A 16,681-nucleotide genomic window follows, 5' to 3' on the forward strand; every position below is an offset into this window, starting at 1 on the left:
CATATATTTTCATTTTCCATGGATAAATACCCAGCGGAAAGTGGCTGGGTGATACAGCAGATGCGTATTTAGCTTTTCACAAAATTCTCAGTTTTCCAAAGTGATCGTATCATTGTATACTTCTGCTATCAATGCAGGAGAGTTCTATTGCTTTCACATCTATGTCAGTGGTTAGTGGTGTTCTTGTTTGTACTCCCACCCATTCTGGTTGGTTTGTGATGATACCTAATTATTGTTTTAATTTGCATTTCCTTGATAAATAATTATGTTGAGCACTTTTTTCATGTGTTATCAGCCATTTATAAATCTTCTTTTGTGAAGTGTTTAAGACTTTACTCAGTTTTTATTTAGGTTATTTGTTTTTCTCAGTTTAAGAGTTCTTTATATTCTGAATATTTATATTAGGTTCAATGTTGTCTTACAAATATTTTCTCCTCACCTGGGACCTATGCTTTTCTTTTCTTAATGGTATTTTTTTAAGTTTATTTATTTACTTTGAGAGAGAGAGAGAGTGTTTGAGCAAGGGAAGAGCAGAGAGGGAGAGAGGGAGGGAGGGAGAGAAAGAGAGAGAGAGAATTCATACTGTCAGCATGGAGCCCACAAACTATGAGATCATGACCTGAGCTGAAATCAAGAGTCAGACACTTAATTGAAGGAGCTACTCAGGTGCCACATCTTAATGATACTCTTTTGCATGCTGAAATTTTTAGTATAAATGAAGTTCAATTTGTCAATATTTTATTTTATGGTTACTGCTTTCTCAATGTTTTTTGTTTGTTTGTTTGTTTATATGAGAGAGAGAGAGAAAGTGCAAAAGAGGGGGAGGGGCAGAGAGAAGGAGAGATAAAATTCCAAGCAGGCTCAGCGTCATCAGCATGGAGCCAGATGCAGGGCTCAAACTCCTGAACCATGAGGTTAAGACCTGAGCCAAGACCAAGAGCTGAACACTTAACCCATTGAGCCAGCCAGGTGCCCCTCTCTATGAGTTTTTCACTCATATCAAAGTCATGAAAATATTCTCTTAGGCTTTATACCACAAACTTTATAGTTTTAGCTTTTACTTTTGGATCTGTGATTCACCTGAAATCTTTTTTGGTGTGTGATATATATTTGGAGATTTTCTCGATTTCTACTATGCAATACAGTAGTCACTGGTCATATGTGGATATTTAAATTTAAATTAATTAAAATGAAAAACTCAGTTGCTCACTCTAGCCAAATTTCAAGTACCCAGTAGTCACACATGGACAGTAACTATCATTGGGCAATACAGATACAGAGCATTTTTATCACTGCAGAAAGTTCTGCTGGAATATTTTAATGTCACTGATTTATAATTTAATATTGTTGCAGCTAGAGAATAAACTCTGAATGATTTTGACTTTTAAAATTTATTGAGACTTGTTTTATGGCCCAGAAAATAGTCTACCTTGGTGAATTTTTCATGTGCACTGGAGATTACATGATTCTTTTCTGTTGTTGGGTGTAGTGTTCCCCAGCTGTCAATTAAGTCGAGTTAGATCTTCCATGTCTTTGATATGTATATATGTAATTATTTTTTGTCAGTTGTCCTATCCATTGCAGAGAGAAAGGTGCTAAATTCTTCAACAACTATTGTAGGTCTATCTGTTCTTTAGTTCTGTCACACTGAAGATTGTTATTTTTCTTGATCACTTAATCCTTTTATCATTATGACAAACCTCTCTATTTTGGTAACACTTGTCTTGAAGTCTAGTTTGGTTATAAAATACAATAATGGTAGATTTTTAATGGTTAGTGTTTGCATGTTATATCCATTCCCCCTTTCCATTCTTTTACTTCCAACTTTTCTGTGTCTGTGTGAAGTGTGTTTCTTGTCTATATATATATATATATAGAGAGAGAGAGAGAGAGAGAGAGAGAGACTATATATATATAGTCTATATATATAGTCTATATATATATATATATAGAAAGAGAGAGAGACTATATATATATATATATATATTAATAGCCAGAGATTGTCAAACTGGCTACAACATATATATGTATATACACATATATATATATATATATATATATATATATATATACACACACACACACACACATATATATACACATATATATGTTGTATATACACACATATATATGTGTGTGTGTTGTAGCCAGTTTGCCAATCTATGGCTATTAATTTGGCTCTTTAGTCCACATGTAATTACTGGTACACATGGGTTTTAATCTACTGTAGTGATACTCAATTTATGTTGTTCCATCTGCTCTATGGTTTTTGTTCCTCTGCCTTTTTGTGTGTGTGAATTAAGTATTTTTACTTTTGTTTTCTGTGTTAGTTATTATCATTTATGTCTCTTTATGCACTTTTAATTTGTAGTGGTTGATCTAGAGATTACAACATGCATCTCTAACTTGCCTCATCTGCAATGAAAAATTATTCTACTATTGTACAATGTAAGAATCTTAAAATAATGTGCTTTACTTACTACTTTCTCATCCTTTGTGCTCTTACCATATATTCTATTTCTAAATATGCTGGAACCTCACATAGCATGGTTATTACTTTACTTTAAAAGGCCAAGAGTCTTTAAAATGTGTGTATGTGTGTGTGCATGTGCATGTGTGTTTAATGCCGTTTATCTTTACTAACATGTTTTCTCTTTCTGGTGTTCATTTCTTCCTCAAGAACTGGGTCTCTATCTGGCATTGTTTCCTTTTAGCCTAAATCATTTATTTTAATATTCATTATGGTAGAGTTCTGCCTGAGATACTTTCCTTCACTTTTACCTTATTGAACATATCTTTATTTTGCCTGCCTTTATTTTTGGAAAATAATCCACTAGAACTAGAATTCCAGATTGATTTTTTTCCCTATCTCAACACTTTAAAGATGTTATTCCTCTGTTTTCTGGGCTCCATTGTTTCCAGGGAGAAGCTGCAATTTCTATTGTCATTCCCTTTATATAATGCGTCTTATTTTCACTGGCAGCTTTTAAGATTTTTTTCTTTATGTTTGCTTTCAGCAGTTTGATTATGATGTGTCTAAAAGTGCTTTTATTGGTAATTGTGTTTGTCCTTCTTTCGGTTTGCTGCGTTTATTCCATCTTCGGTTAATGTTTTTCACATATTTCACAATTCAATGTATCCATTCAATTCTTCCTTCTGGGACTCAAATTAAGTGTTTATTTGAATATTATATATTCTATATTATCTATATCTACATATATATTTTGAATATGAATAGAGTTCAAAAACAAACTGATTGTCTTCAATTTCACAGATTCCTTCCTCCAATGTGTTGTCTGTTAATAAACTCATTGAAAGGATCCTTTATCTATAATCCATTTTTCATTTCTAGAAATTCCATTTGGCTCTGAAATTGTCCATCTGTTCAAACATGCTGTTTATTTTTTCCACTCTATCATTTTATATGTTTATTATTATTATTTTAAAGTGCTTGTCTGAGAACTCCAACAGTTGTTCTATTCTACAGGTCTGGTTTTATTTACTGTTTTCTCTTTGAAGAAAAGTAATTTTTGCTTCCTTTTTCACGTGCCTTTTAATTTGATTTTGGTTGAATTTAGACATTATGAATTATACATAAATGGTAGAACCTGTAGGATTTTTTTTTTTTTTTTTTTTTTTTTGGTCTGGCAGGCCATTACTGGGAAGGTTTGAGACACTCTTGTCTGTAATTGATCTTGGTCCTAAGGTTTTGCTGCTTTAGTTAGATTCAATTTGCTAGAGGCTTCACATTATTTAATAGAGGAATGACAGCCTCCCTTTAGCAAGACTTGTGATATGAATGCTTGGGGAGATTTGATCAGTTCTTCCTCTCTTAGACTTTCACAGACCCTGTGTGCCTTTGCCTTATGCCTGTCCCTAACCTCCCGCCCTCTCCCAACTACACGTGGCCCCTGCCTGGTCCTCAGTTCAAGGCTTGGAGTTTCTCTCAATATCCCTGTTCTACCCTAGAAGTTCAGCAGGGGCCGAGGTGTCTTCCTCAGCTCTCCAGTCCTTCTCCAAATATGAAAAAGGACCTACCCTAGTAAGGTGAGGCCATGTCAGGGGGAATTTCTCACTTCTCCTTAGACACCAGCACCTGGGAAAAGAGGAGGGGTTTTCCTCAACTCTCCAGATCCTTCCCCAGAGGCAGGTTTCTGCCTCATAATCAGCCACGCTCTGAGCGCTGGGGGGTTCCCTTCACTTCTGCTCAGATGTCAGCAGGCTCCCCACACCTGTGCCTCGGGGGCTCTCTGTCTTTTTCCCTATCCAGTGTCCCGTGAGCTCTCTGTGAAGGTCCAAGGGAGTCAGTGGGTGGGTGCAGACTCCTGTGTCCGAGCTCTTGGGGATTTTAAATCCCCTTAACATTGTGCTAAATGTTTAGCTGTTGGTTCCTGATCAGTCTCCTCTTTCCATTCATTGTACTGCCAAGCATAAAAGCAGCTCTCGTAGGAGGTCATTGCCACTTTTTGGATTTGGGTTCAGCAGGCCTCTTTACAACCTGAATGCTCCTACAGCCTTTAAAGAATTATGATTTTGTAGATTATCTGGCTCATTCTTGTTGTTAGGGTGGGAGCAATGTTCTCTTGTGGCTTTCTACATCCTAAGTGGGAGTGGAAGCCAACCAAGCTTTTTCTATCAAGTTTTATGTTGAAATGGTTACAAGCAAAACCTAATTGCCTTTTTAATGTGTTCTCTTCAAATTCTCATCATCACCATTGAAAACAGTTTCACACAGAGGTGATAAAAAATTTGAAACTTTTTTTTTTTTTTTTTACAACCACTCAAATGCTTACAGGAATTAAAGTTATATTTAAAGATTTTAATAGGCTTCCTTTTCTTTTATTGACAAATGGTATGTTAAATTTTATTTTATAACAATGCAGAGTACAAATGCAACTATCTTCTGCATATCAAGTATTTGAAAATAACAGTGAAGCTCCAATTTACAGAACATGCATGACTAACCAGGAAGCTAGCCAGGATGTTAGTGTGAGCAATCAGCCACAAATATATATGGAACAGAGATTTGGGGCCACACTGCCTAGAGCTGCACCTGCCAGGAGCCCCTGGCCACCTTTACCCCAACAAGTTGCACACAGGGCTGTGTGCCCTGCTCCGTGGGCATGTGGAATGTGAACTCTAGCAGGCCCATGAGTCCCTTGTTCATGACTAGCAGCTGAGTGCTTTGCAGCTGGCTGCTGACATAGAGGTCTATATGGAAATATTCTGGATGCCACCTGAGAGAAGCATGGGCCCACCACTGAACCTCACCACACTTGGGGCATCCTTCAGGGAGCCCTGGAAGAGACTCCCGTGGGGAGTGGTGCCTGACCATGTGTTCCTGCCACCCCAGGCTTGCTTGGCTGTACCGAAAGCTAAGAGAATCATTATCTCATGGTCCATCTTAATCCACTGGCACACACTAGTCGCTCAGAGACAACACAGACTCACACTGCTTCTTGGCCCCTCACTGGGGACCCCTGCCCTGTCTCTGTCCTGGTCCCCCTGTCCTTCTCTCAATCCTGTGTTCTGAGTTTTATTCTCACTTGTAAGGTTGCCAGATAAAATGCAGGTAAAAATTACAGATAAATAATGGGCAGTATTTTAGAAGTATGTCTCAAATATTGCTCAGGACCTATTTACATTAAAGAATTATCAATGAAAGAGTTATTCATTCTTTATCTGAAATTCTAATGTAACTGAGAGTCTTATGTTTTTATTTGCTAAATCTGGAGACTGAACGCTTGTGGATATAGCCAGTAATAAGGCAAACTCCTGATTATTTTTGTCCTTGGTTAGCTATGTTGAATTGGCCAGGACACTCAACTTCTATAAACGTATCAGCTCCACCTGTGTGACAAGGTTGGGTGAGACTCAAATGAGATAATGAAAGTAAATCCTGTTGGTGTATTATAACTTGCTCTATAGAGGTAAGAGCCAGTATAATGATCACAGAAATCTAGTTAAAATGACTAAGCTCTTTTAAAAGCACTTTTGCATTTCAGGCAGTGTGGCAGCCATGAGGGAGATAGGATAGAGAAGTTAGGGCATTCTAAACCTGAGGCCTCAGTTTGAATCTTGATTCTGCCACTGAACTAGCTGCGGGATGCTGGACAAACTATTCAGCATTGCTACACCTCAGTCCTTCTTTTGGTAAAATGGAGATGCTATTAGGACAGAGATCATGGGGTGTAATGTGCTAGTGCTTGCTGTAACACTGGCAGGTAGCAGGTGCTTGGTGTGTGAGCAGTTCACTCCTGTTTTGCTAAAAGGAGATTTTGGTGCTCCTCCTACCACATTAAACAGGAGACTGCCTCCTCTACCTTTTCACAAACATCTCCCTAAGATATTAATAGATGTCCCATAGAAAAAAAGTTCCTATGATAGGATCAGAAGTTTGAGAAATTCTGCACATCACATGCCCTTTTGAAGCTTTATATCACACATTTGCACATCAAAGCGTCTGAGATGACCCAATTATAGAGAAACTTTATTTTCCTGGCATTTCTTAAACATATTTATACACAAAACACCTCTTTTATGGTCCATGTATTAACATCCTATGTAACTATTGTCACTTGCCAACATCCTTGTTAAACCATTCCAACACAAGAGAGAAAGTCAAGAGGTACTACTATTAATGGAAAATGCAACAAGAAATAAAGGTTGTAGAATATTATGAAAGTGATAACAATAATCACTACAGGAAACACAAATAGTGGTAAAGCTTCAAGGAAGTTTTAGTGGAAGTTAGGGGTTGGTATGATGTTACAGGTGAGATAAACCTTGATCTACTAAACAGAGTCAGGAGATTTCTCCTCGAATTAGTACACAAAGCTAGAGTGACACAAATACAGTATGTGTAGGCAATGCAGGAACTACTCGGCTGAAAACAGGGATGGGGAAGCATCCACAGAGACTACTGCTTTTCTTCACATATCCCTCTGTAAACCTGATTTTATAAACTTGCTCACAGGCTACTTGAAAAAACATTCTCTCTCTCTCTCTCTCTCTCTCTCTCTCTCTCTCTCACACACACACACACACACACACACACACACACACACACACACACACCTGACACACCTTTGAATTCTCCAAGTTTTTGGGCTTGCTTAACTCCAGGCTGGGCCAACCCTAGACCTGATGAAAAAGAAATGTCTAGGGAATAAGGACTCCCACGTCCCCTCCACCATCCAGTGGTGCAGTGATCAATCACTGGTAGTCAGCTGGAACTTCATGCACTGCTTCCCACTTGCTCCCTTTCATTTCTGTGCTTGCTTTAATAATCTTCCCGCCCTCCCTCCCTTCTTTTCTTTTTCACATTTCACGCCGTCCTGTAGTTCTATATTGCAATGTAAGATTAAAAAGGAACTAATAAGCCCAGGGCAACTGGCTGATTGGCGAATTCAACTACCATACTATCTAGACAATACCATGACTATTTTTCCTCCCAGCAACTCCACATGTGCCTCCTCCTTTATGGCTTTTTTTTTTTTTTTTTTTTTTTTTTTTAAGCAAAGAGATTCTGAAAATTCACCAGTAATCCTAAAATAAGAAGAATTTCAAGATGCAGCAAGCTTTAGAAATGAGCTCCAGATGTGTTGTCTAAGCTCTCTTAAATTGCCAAAGCAAGTCAGAGTGGCCTGACTGGCTGATTAGGTGATTAATTCTGCCTAGATTTAATTTCTGGGATTTTTGGAATCAGCAATGGTCTAGATTAAATTAGTCTTTTATTAAGAAATCTGAATTTGGTTCCCCCTTGGTTTATATGGGCAGCTCACATTAGAGACCAAATTTTATCCATCAAAACTCAGTTCCGAATTTGCTTCCTTTCTGAACTCCAATTTCTCTCTTCCTGCTCCAGACACTTTGACTTTTTTGCCCATAAATTCTCATACATGCTTTTGTGCCAACATCTCCTATCCTGTACTACAATCTGTTTACCTGTCTATCCTCACTTTGCTAGAAGGTACATTTTATTTGCTTGTTTGTTTGTTTGTTTATTTATTTATTTATAGACAGAGAGGGTGGGGGAGGGACAAAGAGAGGGAGAGAGAGAATCCCAAGCAGGTTTCGCACTGCTAGCACAGAGCTCGATGCAAAGCTCAATCCCACAAACTGTGAAATCATGACCTGAGCCGAAATCAAAAGTCAGATGCTCAACCAACTCAGCCACCCAGGCACCCCTAGAAGGTACCTTTTAGACGTTATACACAGATGGTGTGTATAATCCCCTCCTGTTGAGTGTGGGCAGGACCTCTGAATGTGAGGGGACAGCACTCCATCAATCAGGTTACAGTACATGGCACAGGTGATGGCATAGCCCAAGATTACCTTATTTACATAAGACTGTGGGAGCAGACTGCAGGGACAGGGCACTGCTGACATCTTGGTGTTAGCCCACTGAGACAGATTTTGGACTTCCGATCTCTAGAACTGTAAAATCATAAGTGTACATATTATTTTAAGCCACTAAGCGTGTGGCAATTCATTTCAGCAGCAATAGGAAACTGATGGGGATTTCAACCCCTGCCCCATTCTCTGTGACCTTGGTGACTATCAGTTACCATGCTTACCCTCCTTGCTCCCCAAAGAGAAGAGGTAACCTGACCCAGATTTTCTGTCCTGAATTTCTTTTGTCTTTTTTTTTTAATTTTTTTTAACATTTATTTTCAAGAGAGCATGAGTGGGGTTGGGGCAGACAGAGAGGGAGACACAGAATCTGAAGCAGGCTCCAGGCTCTGAGCTGTCAGCACAGAGCTTGACACGGGGCTCAAACTCACAAACTGTGAGATCACGACCTGAGCTGAAGCCGGACACTTAACCGACTGAACCACCCAGGTGCCCCCTGTCCTGGATTTCAAATGTTAAGTGCACTGAGATGAGGATTAGAATGGAAGGCAACTGGAGCTAAATCATCTTAGTGTGATACCTAGAATCAGACTGTTAAATGAATTTCAACAGTCAAGATCCCTACAGACCCATCCTTCCCAAGGCTGACCATTCTGATTACCCTTCAAGTCGGTTAGCACCACAGTATCTTCATAAATTCCTTTTTTTTTTTTTTTGTTAAAGTTAGCCAAATGCAATTTCTTTTGCTCGCAACAACAACAAATCCCACCCGCTATCATGTGGTCAGCACTTAACTATCTTCTCCCCAAAATATTCTCTCCAGCTTGACTTTCCCTTCTAGGTACTGCGTTTTGTCTTTCATCACATTTTAAGTCCTTGTGACAGCACTTTACACTTTAACTCTCTACAATAACTCTTAGATAATTCTAGGACTAGCTATTCTTAGAACTATTTCCCTTTAGAGAAACAGACACAAAGGGTTAATTTGCCCAATGTCATCACATGGCTATTTCATGGCAGCACTTGAATTCAAACATGGTCTCTTATTTTCAAACGTCCATTATCCATTTCCCCAGCCACTACATACATACATACATACATATACACACACATATGTACATATACACATATATATCACTACATATGTGTGTGTGTGTATATATATATATATATATATATATATATATATATATATATACATACATACAAGAGAGAGAGAGAATTGACATGACGTTATATAACTATATATATATAGTTTCAGGTTCATGACATAATGATTCAATATTTATATATATATTACAAAATTACCACAGTAAGTCTAGTTAGTATCCATCACCACACATAGTTACACTATTTTCTCATGATGAGAAATTCAAAATCCACTCTCTTAGCAACTTTCAAATATATAATATAGTATTATTAACTGTTGCCACCATGGTGTATGTTATATCCCCAGGACTTATTTTATAACAGGAATTTTGTGCTTTTTTACTACCTTCACCCATCCACCAGGCTATATTGCTTTAAAATACGTGATGTCTGGGGTGCCTGGGTGGCTCAGTCAGTTGGGCGTCTGGCTTTGACTTAGGTCATTACCTGGAAGTTTGTGGGTTCGAGCCCCGCATCTGGCTCTGTGCTGACAGCTCAGAGCCTGGAGCCCATTTCAGATTCTGTGTCTCGCCCTCTTTCTGCCCCTCCCCAACTTGTGCATGCTCTTTCTCAAAAATAAACTTTAAAAAATGTATAAAATAAGAAGTGATGTCTGTCAAAGAAAGGTGAAAGAGGTATTCCTCACAGATGAAAGAGAAGAAGGGCAATATAGCTGTTGTACAAAGAGAAGCCAAGGGAAGAGATTATTTAATAAGGGAGATTATTTAAGAAGGGAGGAAGGAACCCCCGGGCTAGAGGAATCAATTCACCAATGTTGATTGTTCCTCCCAGTATTGTCTTCTGTGCTGTGATGTTTGGACAAACTATTAAGCAAAAGAATTATGAGAAACAGAAGATATGCTTCCTGTTCTCATTGATGATAAGGCCAACGGTAGCAAAGAAAAGGCTGTTGGGGAGATTACAGGAGATAATGCCAGGAAATCTCTCAGCAAGGTATTTGGCAAGTAGTGAAGGTAAATAAACATTTACCTAATTCTAGGACTGACCAACTTCTTTGTCAGAGACAGATTCTTCCTTTAGAAGGATTGGCCCCAGCTTGCAGCCTTGATCCTATGTTGGTGGGTTTTCTGCTTATTTATCTGAAGATCGTCTTATTTTAGTCCTCTGGAGCCCTTTCCACTCTGAGCTCACACATATCCCCACCAATGCCTGATAGACAATGTGGCAGGATAGAGTTTTCTCCCTCCACCTCCCCATTCCTTCCCTTCCTGGACTGAGTGCCCAGAAGTCCATCTTTGATGAGGAGAAAATGTGGGCAAAATAATGCTTCAGAGACATATTGTTAGCAGCGTTAGCTAGAGAAATGTTGACTGTCTTCGACGATTCCCTCTGAGGCTAGATATCAAACCAATACCCTGGATGGAATGGAAGGGCCCCAAATCTTCCCATCCAGCACCATCTGGGGGAAACTTTGATAGTCCAAAGAGGAACAGGTGGGGGCTTGGGGGAAGGGCAGAGATAAAAAGATCAAAAGAGACAAAGGAGAGAATTGAAAGTGGAACAGAGAGGAGGTGGACTTCGAGGCAACAGGTGGGGGACAAGTAACTTGTTCATTCATTCTCTGGATATGTGTGGGCATCTTTTCAGGGAATGTGCTTGTGGGAAAAGGCTCCTGCCCTCAAGGAACTCACATGCCAGTGAAGGTGTAGACAATAAACCTGTGAACAAATGGATAAACTAGATGATTTCAGAGCATGCCAAGTCCTAAAACAAAGATACAAGAGGACACTGTAACAGAGTGCCTGGATGGTGGAGAGGGGAATTGGGGAATAATATTGACAGAGGAGGCCTGGAAGGTCTCTCTGAGGAGGTGACAGTTATGCTGAGGTCTGAATGATAAGAAGGCAGCATGTGGAGATGAAAGAATGTTCCAGGAAGAAAAAAGAACCACAAGCCAACATGGAGGCAAGGAGAAACTCTTCAGGAAGAAAGAAGAGAAAGTTCAAAGTATTGGTGGCCAGGGGTCTGCTGTGGTCAAGCAACTGTAAGTAAATGCTGGAGACTGAGGGTACACCTGTTCCTGCCCCATCTTGCAGAGTATAGGCATGAATGACCAAGGTGAGAATTTTCTCTCAGTAGACTCCACCAGTCCACTTTTTCAAAGGTCGAGGTGAAGGGCAGAGATAACTGTGCACCCTTTAGAGATGAGGAACCCGAGGCAAAGATCATGTGATGGTTCTCCCAGAAGGACAGAGCAAATGCGTGGCTGAGCCAGGCACGAACCAGAGGTGTCTCCACCACAGCTATATACTCTTTCCCTTAAGCCACAGAGATTTTCTCTGGATCCAGCTCATGGGCTGCTTTCCAAGGAGTTTCTGTTTTCTTTAATGTTTCCACTATGTCTTAAAGAAACCTTAAGTGACATCATTCTTAGTATTAACCTTTATATTTGGCAATTCTACTATTTTCCTTTTGTTCTCTCTCCCCCCACCCTAGCTTTTTTTTTTTTTTTTTTAATGAAGTCAAGCCTGCCTGTTACCATTTGGTGTATTTAGCCACCTCGGCAGGCCTCTAGAGACAGAGTCTTCTGGGCCAGGAGAGAATAGCCTTTTCTATGTCTAAAAGAAAGGGAGGTAGGCTTTTAATCACAGGGTCCCTCACCAAGTGCTCAGGAGCACGGGGGTGGCCTAGCTCTTATCCCTCCCTCTCACTCACCTGAGGGCAAAATGTCACAAGGACTCTCAAACTTTATAGAAGGTGCTAGAATTTTGTGTGGAGCCTGATAAGAATGCAAATTCCAGGGCCCTGCCACCAGAGGCTCAGGCTCAGTGAAACTGGGTTGGAATCCAGGATCCGTATTTAAAAGACATCTCCATCAATTTTTCTCTACATCAAATTAAATCTGATTCTGGTCACAGAAATACTCTCACTTTATCTTTTAACTCAAATATGTGTATTAATAGGAGTTTCAAAAGCATTAATATTTCTTGAATATAATTTGCATTTAACACCGAGTAAATATTAGATATCAACACTACTGAGAAATAAATTAAAGAATGCATATTATAACAAGGTTAAAATGATGTAGATATAATTAATTTACCCAAAGCGAGTTATAAAAATAACTAAAATACCAAGTTGCTACTGGTGATTTATTTATTGAAAAAGAATTTGACTCTAAGCATCAATCTCAGTTGGTATTGAGGACCTTCCCTTCCCAGAGGTCAGAGAATCAAGAAGGGTTAGGGTGTGAAAAGTGGTGAGGGCCCTCTAATGTCTGTCTACCATGGGTGCCCCCTGATAGCTATCTTTTTTTAAGTTCACAGGTATCCCTTAAATCTGACAGTTCTGCTGTTTCCTGGATGGGCTTGGGGTCTGGCAACCTGGCAGAGAGGGCAGGGCTGGGACCCTGGGGCCAAGGCCCAGGCTCTCTGGGTAGCCAAGCAGATATTCGTTGTGTTACTGACCTTGCACCTTCTTCTGGAGGCCTCTGCACAGCTGTATGGGAGGTAACACTCCCAAGGGAACCCTCAGCATTCTTCTCCTTTCCAGTCAGGGAATGATTCAAGAATCTGCATTTATAATACATTTCCCCAGGGAATTCTGGCTACCAGTAATGCTATCGTAGGCAATATGTTCTAGGGATTCATGTATTCATTCAGCAAGTGTTTATTGACTTGTACTCTGTACCAGTGTTCTAGACAACTGAAGAAACAGTGATCAAAGCAGGCAGAGAAGTCCGTGACCTCATAGAGCTTACATTTCTCTGTCATGAGGCTCACAACAAACAAGTTAACAAAGGAATACATATACTACAAAACCAGGAGAGAAGATGGCAGTGTAGGAGGACGCTGGGCTCACAGCGTCCTGCTGATTGCTTAGATTCCACCCACATCTGCCTAAATAACCCAGAAAACCGCCAGAAGACTAGCAGAACGGACTCTCCAGGGCCAAGTGTAGATGAGAGGCCCACGGAAGAGGGTAGGAAGGGTGGAGAAGTGGTGTGCGTTACATGGACTGGCAGGAGGGAGCCTGGGCAGTGGAGGGGCAGCCCGCCCAGCAAGGCAGAGCCCTCGAGTCTGGCTTGCAAAAGCGGAGGGGGCAGACTGTGTGAGTTCTAACAGCCAGCGGGACTTAACATCTGGAATGTTAAAAGTGAACAGCTCTGCTCCCGGAGAGCAGGGAGGGTGAGAGGACACTGGGAGGAAAAGGTGTTGAGCCCCAGAAGACAGAGCTCAGCTCGACGGGGAACAAAGGGGCTGGCAAGTGCCATCTCCCTCACTCATCCCCCAGCAGAAATCCCAAAGGGAACCAGTTCTGGTCACCCAATTTGCTTGCACCACACAAGCGCCCAATGCTGTGCTTCTGTGGATCTATCCCTCCGACGGGTCGGCCTCCCTCCCAGCTCTGCAGGGCCCCTCCCGCAGGGGACCACCTACAGCTAAGCAAGCTGAGCCTGCCCCTCCCACCCCTGTGCACCTTGCGGATCCACCCGGCTAATATGCCAGATCCCATCAAAGCAGCACCATAAGTCTGGCAGTGTGCAAGTAGCCCAGACAGGGGCCACACCACTCCACAGTGAGTCCTGCCCCTGGGAGAGGGGAAGATAAGGTACACACCAGTCTGATTCTGGCCCCAGTGGTGGGCTGGGGACAGACATCAGGTCTGACTGTGGCCCTGCCCACCAACACAAGTTAGTCCAGACAGCACAGGGGAAGTGCCCTGCAGTTCCACGCCACCTCAGGGACTATTCAAAATGACGGAACGGAAGAATTCTTCTCAAAAGAAACTCCAGGAAGTAGTGACAGCTAACGAATTGATCAAAAACGATTTAAGCAATATAACGGAACAAGAATTTAGACTAATAGTCATAAAATTAATTGCTGGGCTTGAAAAAAGTATAGAGGACAGCAGAGAATCTATTGCTACAGAGATCAAGGGACTAAGAAATAGGAGGAGCTAAAAAATGCTATAAATGAGGTGCAAAATAAAATGGGGGTGACCACAGCTTGGATTGAACAGGCAGAGGAGAGAATAGGTGAATTAGAAGATAAAATTGTGGAAAAAGAGGAAGCTGGGAAAAAGATAAAAAAATCCAGGAGTATGAGGGGAGAATTAGAGAACTAAGTGATGCAATCAAACACAACAATTACCTTATAATAGGAATTCCAGAAGAGGAAGAGAGAGAGAAAGGGGCTGAAGGTGTACTTGAAGAAATCATAGCTGAGAACTTCCCTGATCTGGGGAAGGAAAAAGACATTGAAATCCAAGAGGCACAGAGAACTCCCTTCAGACATAACTTGAATTGACCTTCTGCATGACATATCATAGTGAAACTGGCAAAATACAAGGATAAAGAGAAAATTCTGAGAGCAGCTGGGGATAAACATGCTCTAACATATAAAGAGAGACCAATAAGACTAGTGATATACCTATCTACTGAAACTTGGCAGGCCAGAAAGGAATGGCAGGAAATCTTCAATGTGATGAACAGAAAAAAAATATGCAGCCGAGAATCCTTTATCCACCAAGTCTGTCATTCAAAATAGAAGGAGAGATAAAGGTCCTCTCAAACAAAAACTGAAGGAATTCATCACCACTAAACCAGCCCTACAAGAGATCCTAAGGGGATTCTGTGAGTAAAATGTTGCAAGGACCACAAAGTACCAGAGACATCACTACAAGCATGAAATCTACAGACATCACAATGACTCTAAACCCATATCTTTCTATAACAACACTGAAAGTAAATGGACTAAATGCTCCATCCAAAAGACATAGGGTATCAGAATGGATAAAAAAACAAGACCCATCTATTTGCTGTCTATAAGAGACTCATTTGAGACCTGAAGACACCTTCAGATTGAAAGTGAGGGGATGGAGATCTATCATGCTACTGGAAGTCAAAAGAAAGCTGGAGTAGCCACACTTATATCACACAAACTAGACTTTAAATTAAAGGCTATAACAAGAGATGAAGAAGGACATTATATAATAATTACAGGGTCTATCCATCAGGAAGAGCTAACAATTATAAACGTCTATGTGCCGAACATGGGAGCCCCCAAATATATAAAACAATCACAAACATAAGCAACCTTATTGATAAGAATGTGGTAATTGCAGGGGACTTTAATACTCCACTTACAGTAATGGATCAATCACCTAGACACAGGATCAATAAAGAAACAAAGGGCCCTGAATGATACATTGGATCAGATCGACTTGACAGATATATTTAGAACTCTGCATCCCAAAGCAACAGAATATACTTTCTTCTCGAGTGCACATGGAACATTCTCCAAGATAGATCACATACTGGGTCACAAAACAGCCCTTCATAAGTATAAAAGAATTGAGATCATACCACACACACTTTCAGACCACAATGCTATGAAGCTTGAAATCAACCACAGGAAAAAGTCTGGAAAACCTCCAAAAGCATGGAGGTTAAAGAACACCCTACTAAAGAATGAATGGGTCAACCAGGCAATTAGAGAAGAAATTAAAAAATATATGGAAACAAATGAAAATGAAAATACAACAATCCAAACGCTTTGGGATCCAGCCAAGGCAGTCCTGAGAGGAAAATACATTGCAATCCAGGCCTATCTCAAGAAACAAGAAAAATCCCAAATACAAAATTTAACAGAACACCTAAAGGAAATAGAAGCAGAACAGCAAAGACACCCCAAACCCAGCAGAAGAAGAGAAATAATAAAGATCAGAGCAGAAATAAACAATATAGAATCTAAAAAAACTGTAGAGCAGATCCATGAAACCAAGAGTTGGTTTTTTGAAAAAATAAACAAAATTGATAAACCTCTAGCCAGGCTTCTCAAAAAGAAAAGGGAGATGACCCAAATAGATAAAATCATGAATAAAAATGGAACTATTACAACCAATCCCTCAGAAATACAAGCAATTATCAGGGAATACTATGAAAAATTATGTGCCAACAAACTGGACAACCTGGAAGAAATGGACAAATTCCTAAGCACTCACACACTTCCAAAACTCAAGAAATAGAAAACTTGAACAGATCCATAACCAGCAAAGAAATGGAATCAGTTATCAAAAATCTCTCAACAAATAAGAGTCCAGGACCAGATGGCTTCCCAGGAGAATTCTACCAGACATTTAAAGCAGAGATAATACCTATCCTTCTCAAGCTGTTCCGAAAAATAGAAAGGGAAGGAAAAGTTCCAAACTCATT

This window comes from Panthera pardus, unplaced genomic scaffold (assembly GCF_024362965.1).
Source record: "Panthera pardus isolate Hobbes unplaced genomic scaffold, ASM2436296v1 HiC_scaffold_10, whole genome shotgun sequence".
NCBI classification, from domain to species: Eukaryota; Metazoa; Chordata; class Mammalia; order Carnivora; family Felidae; genus Panthera; species Panthera pardus.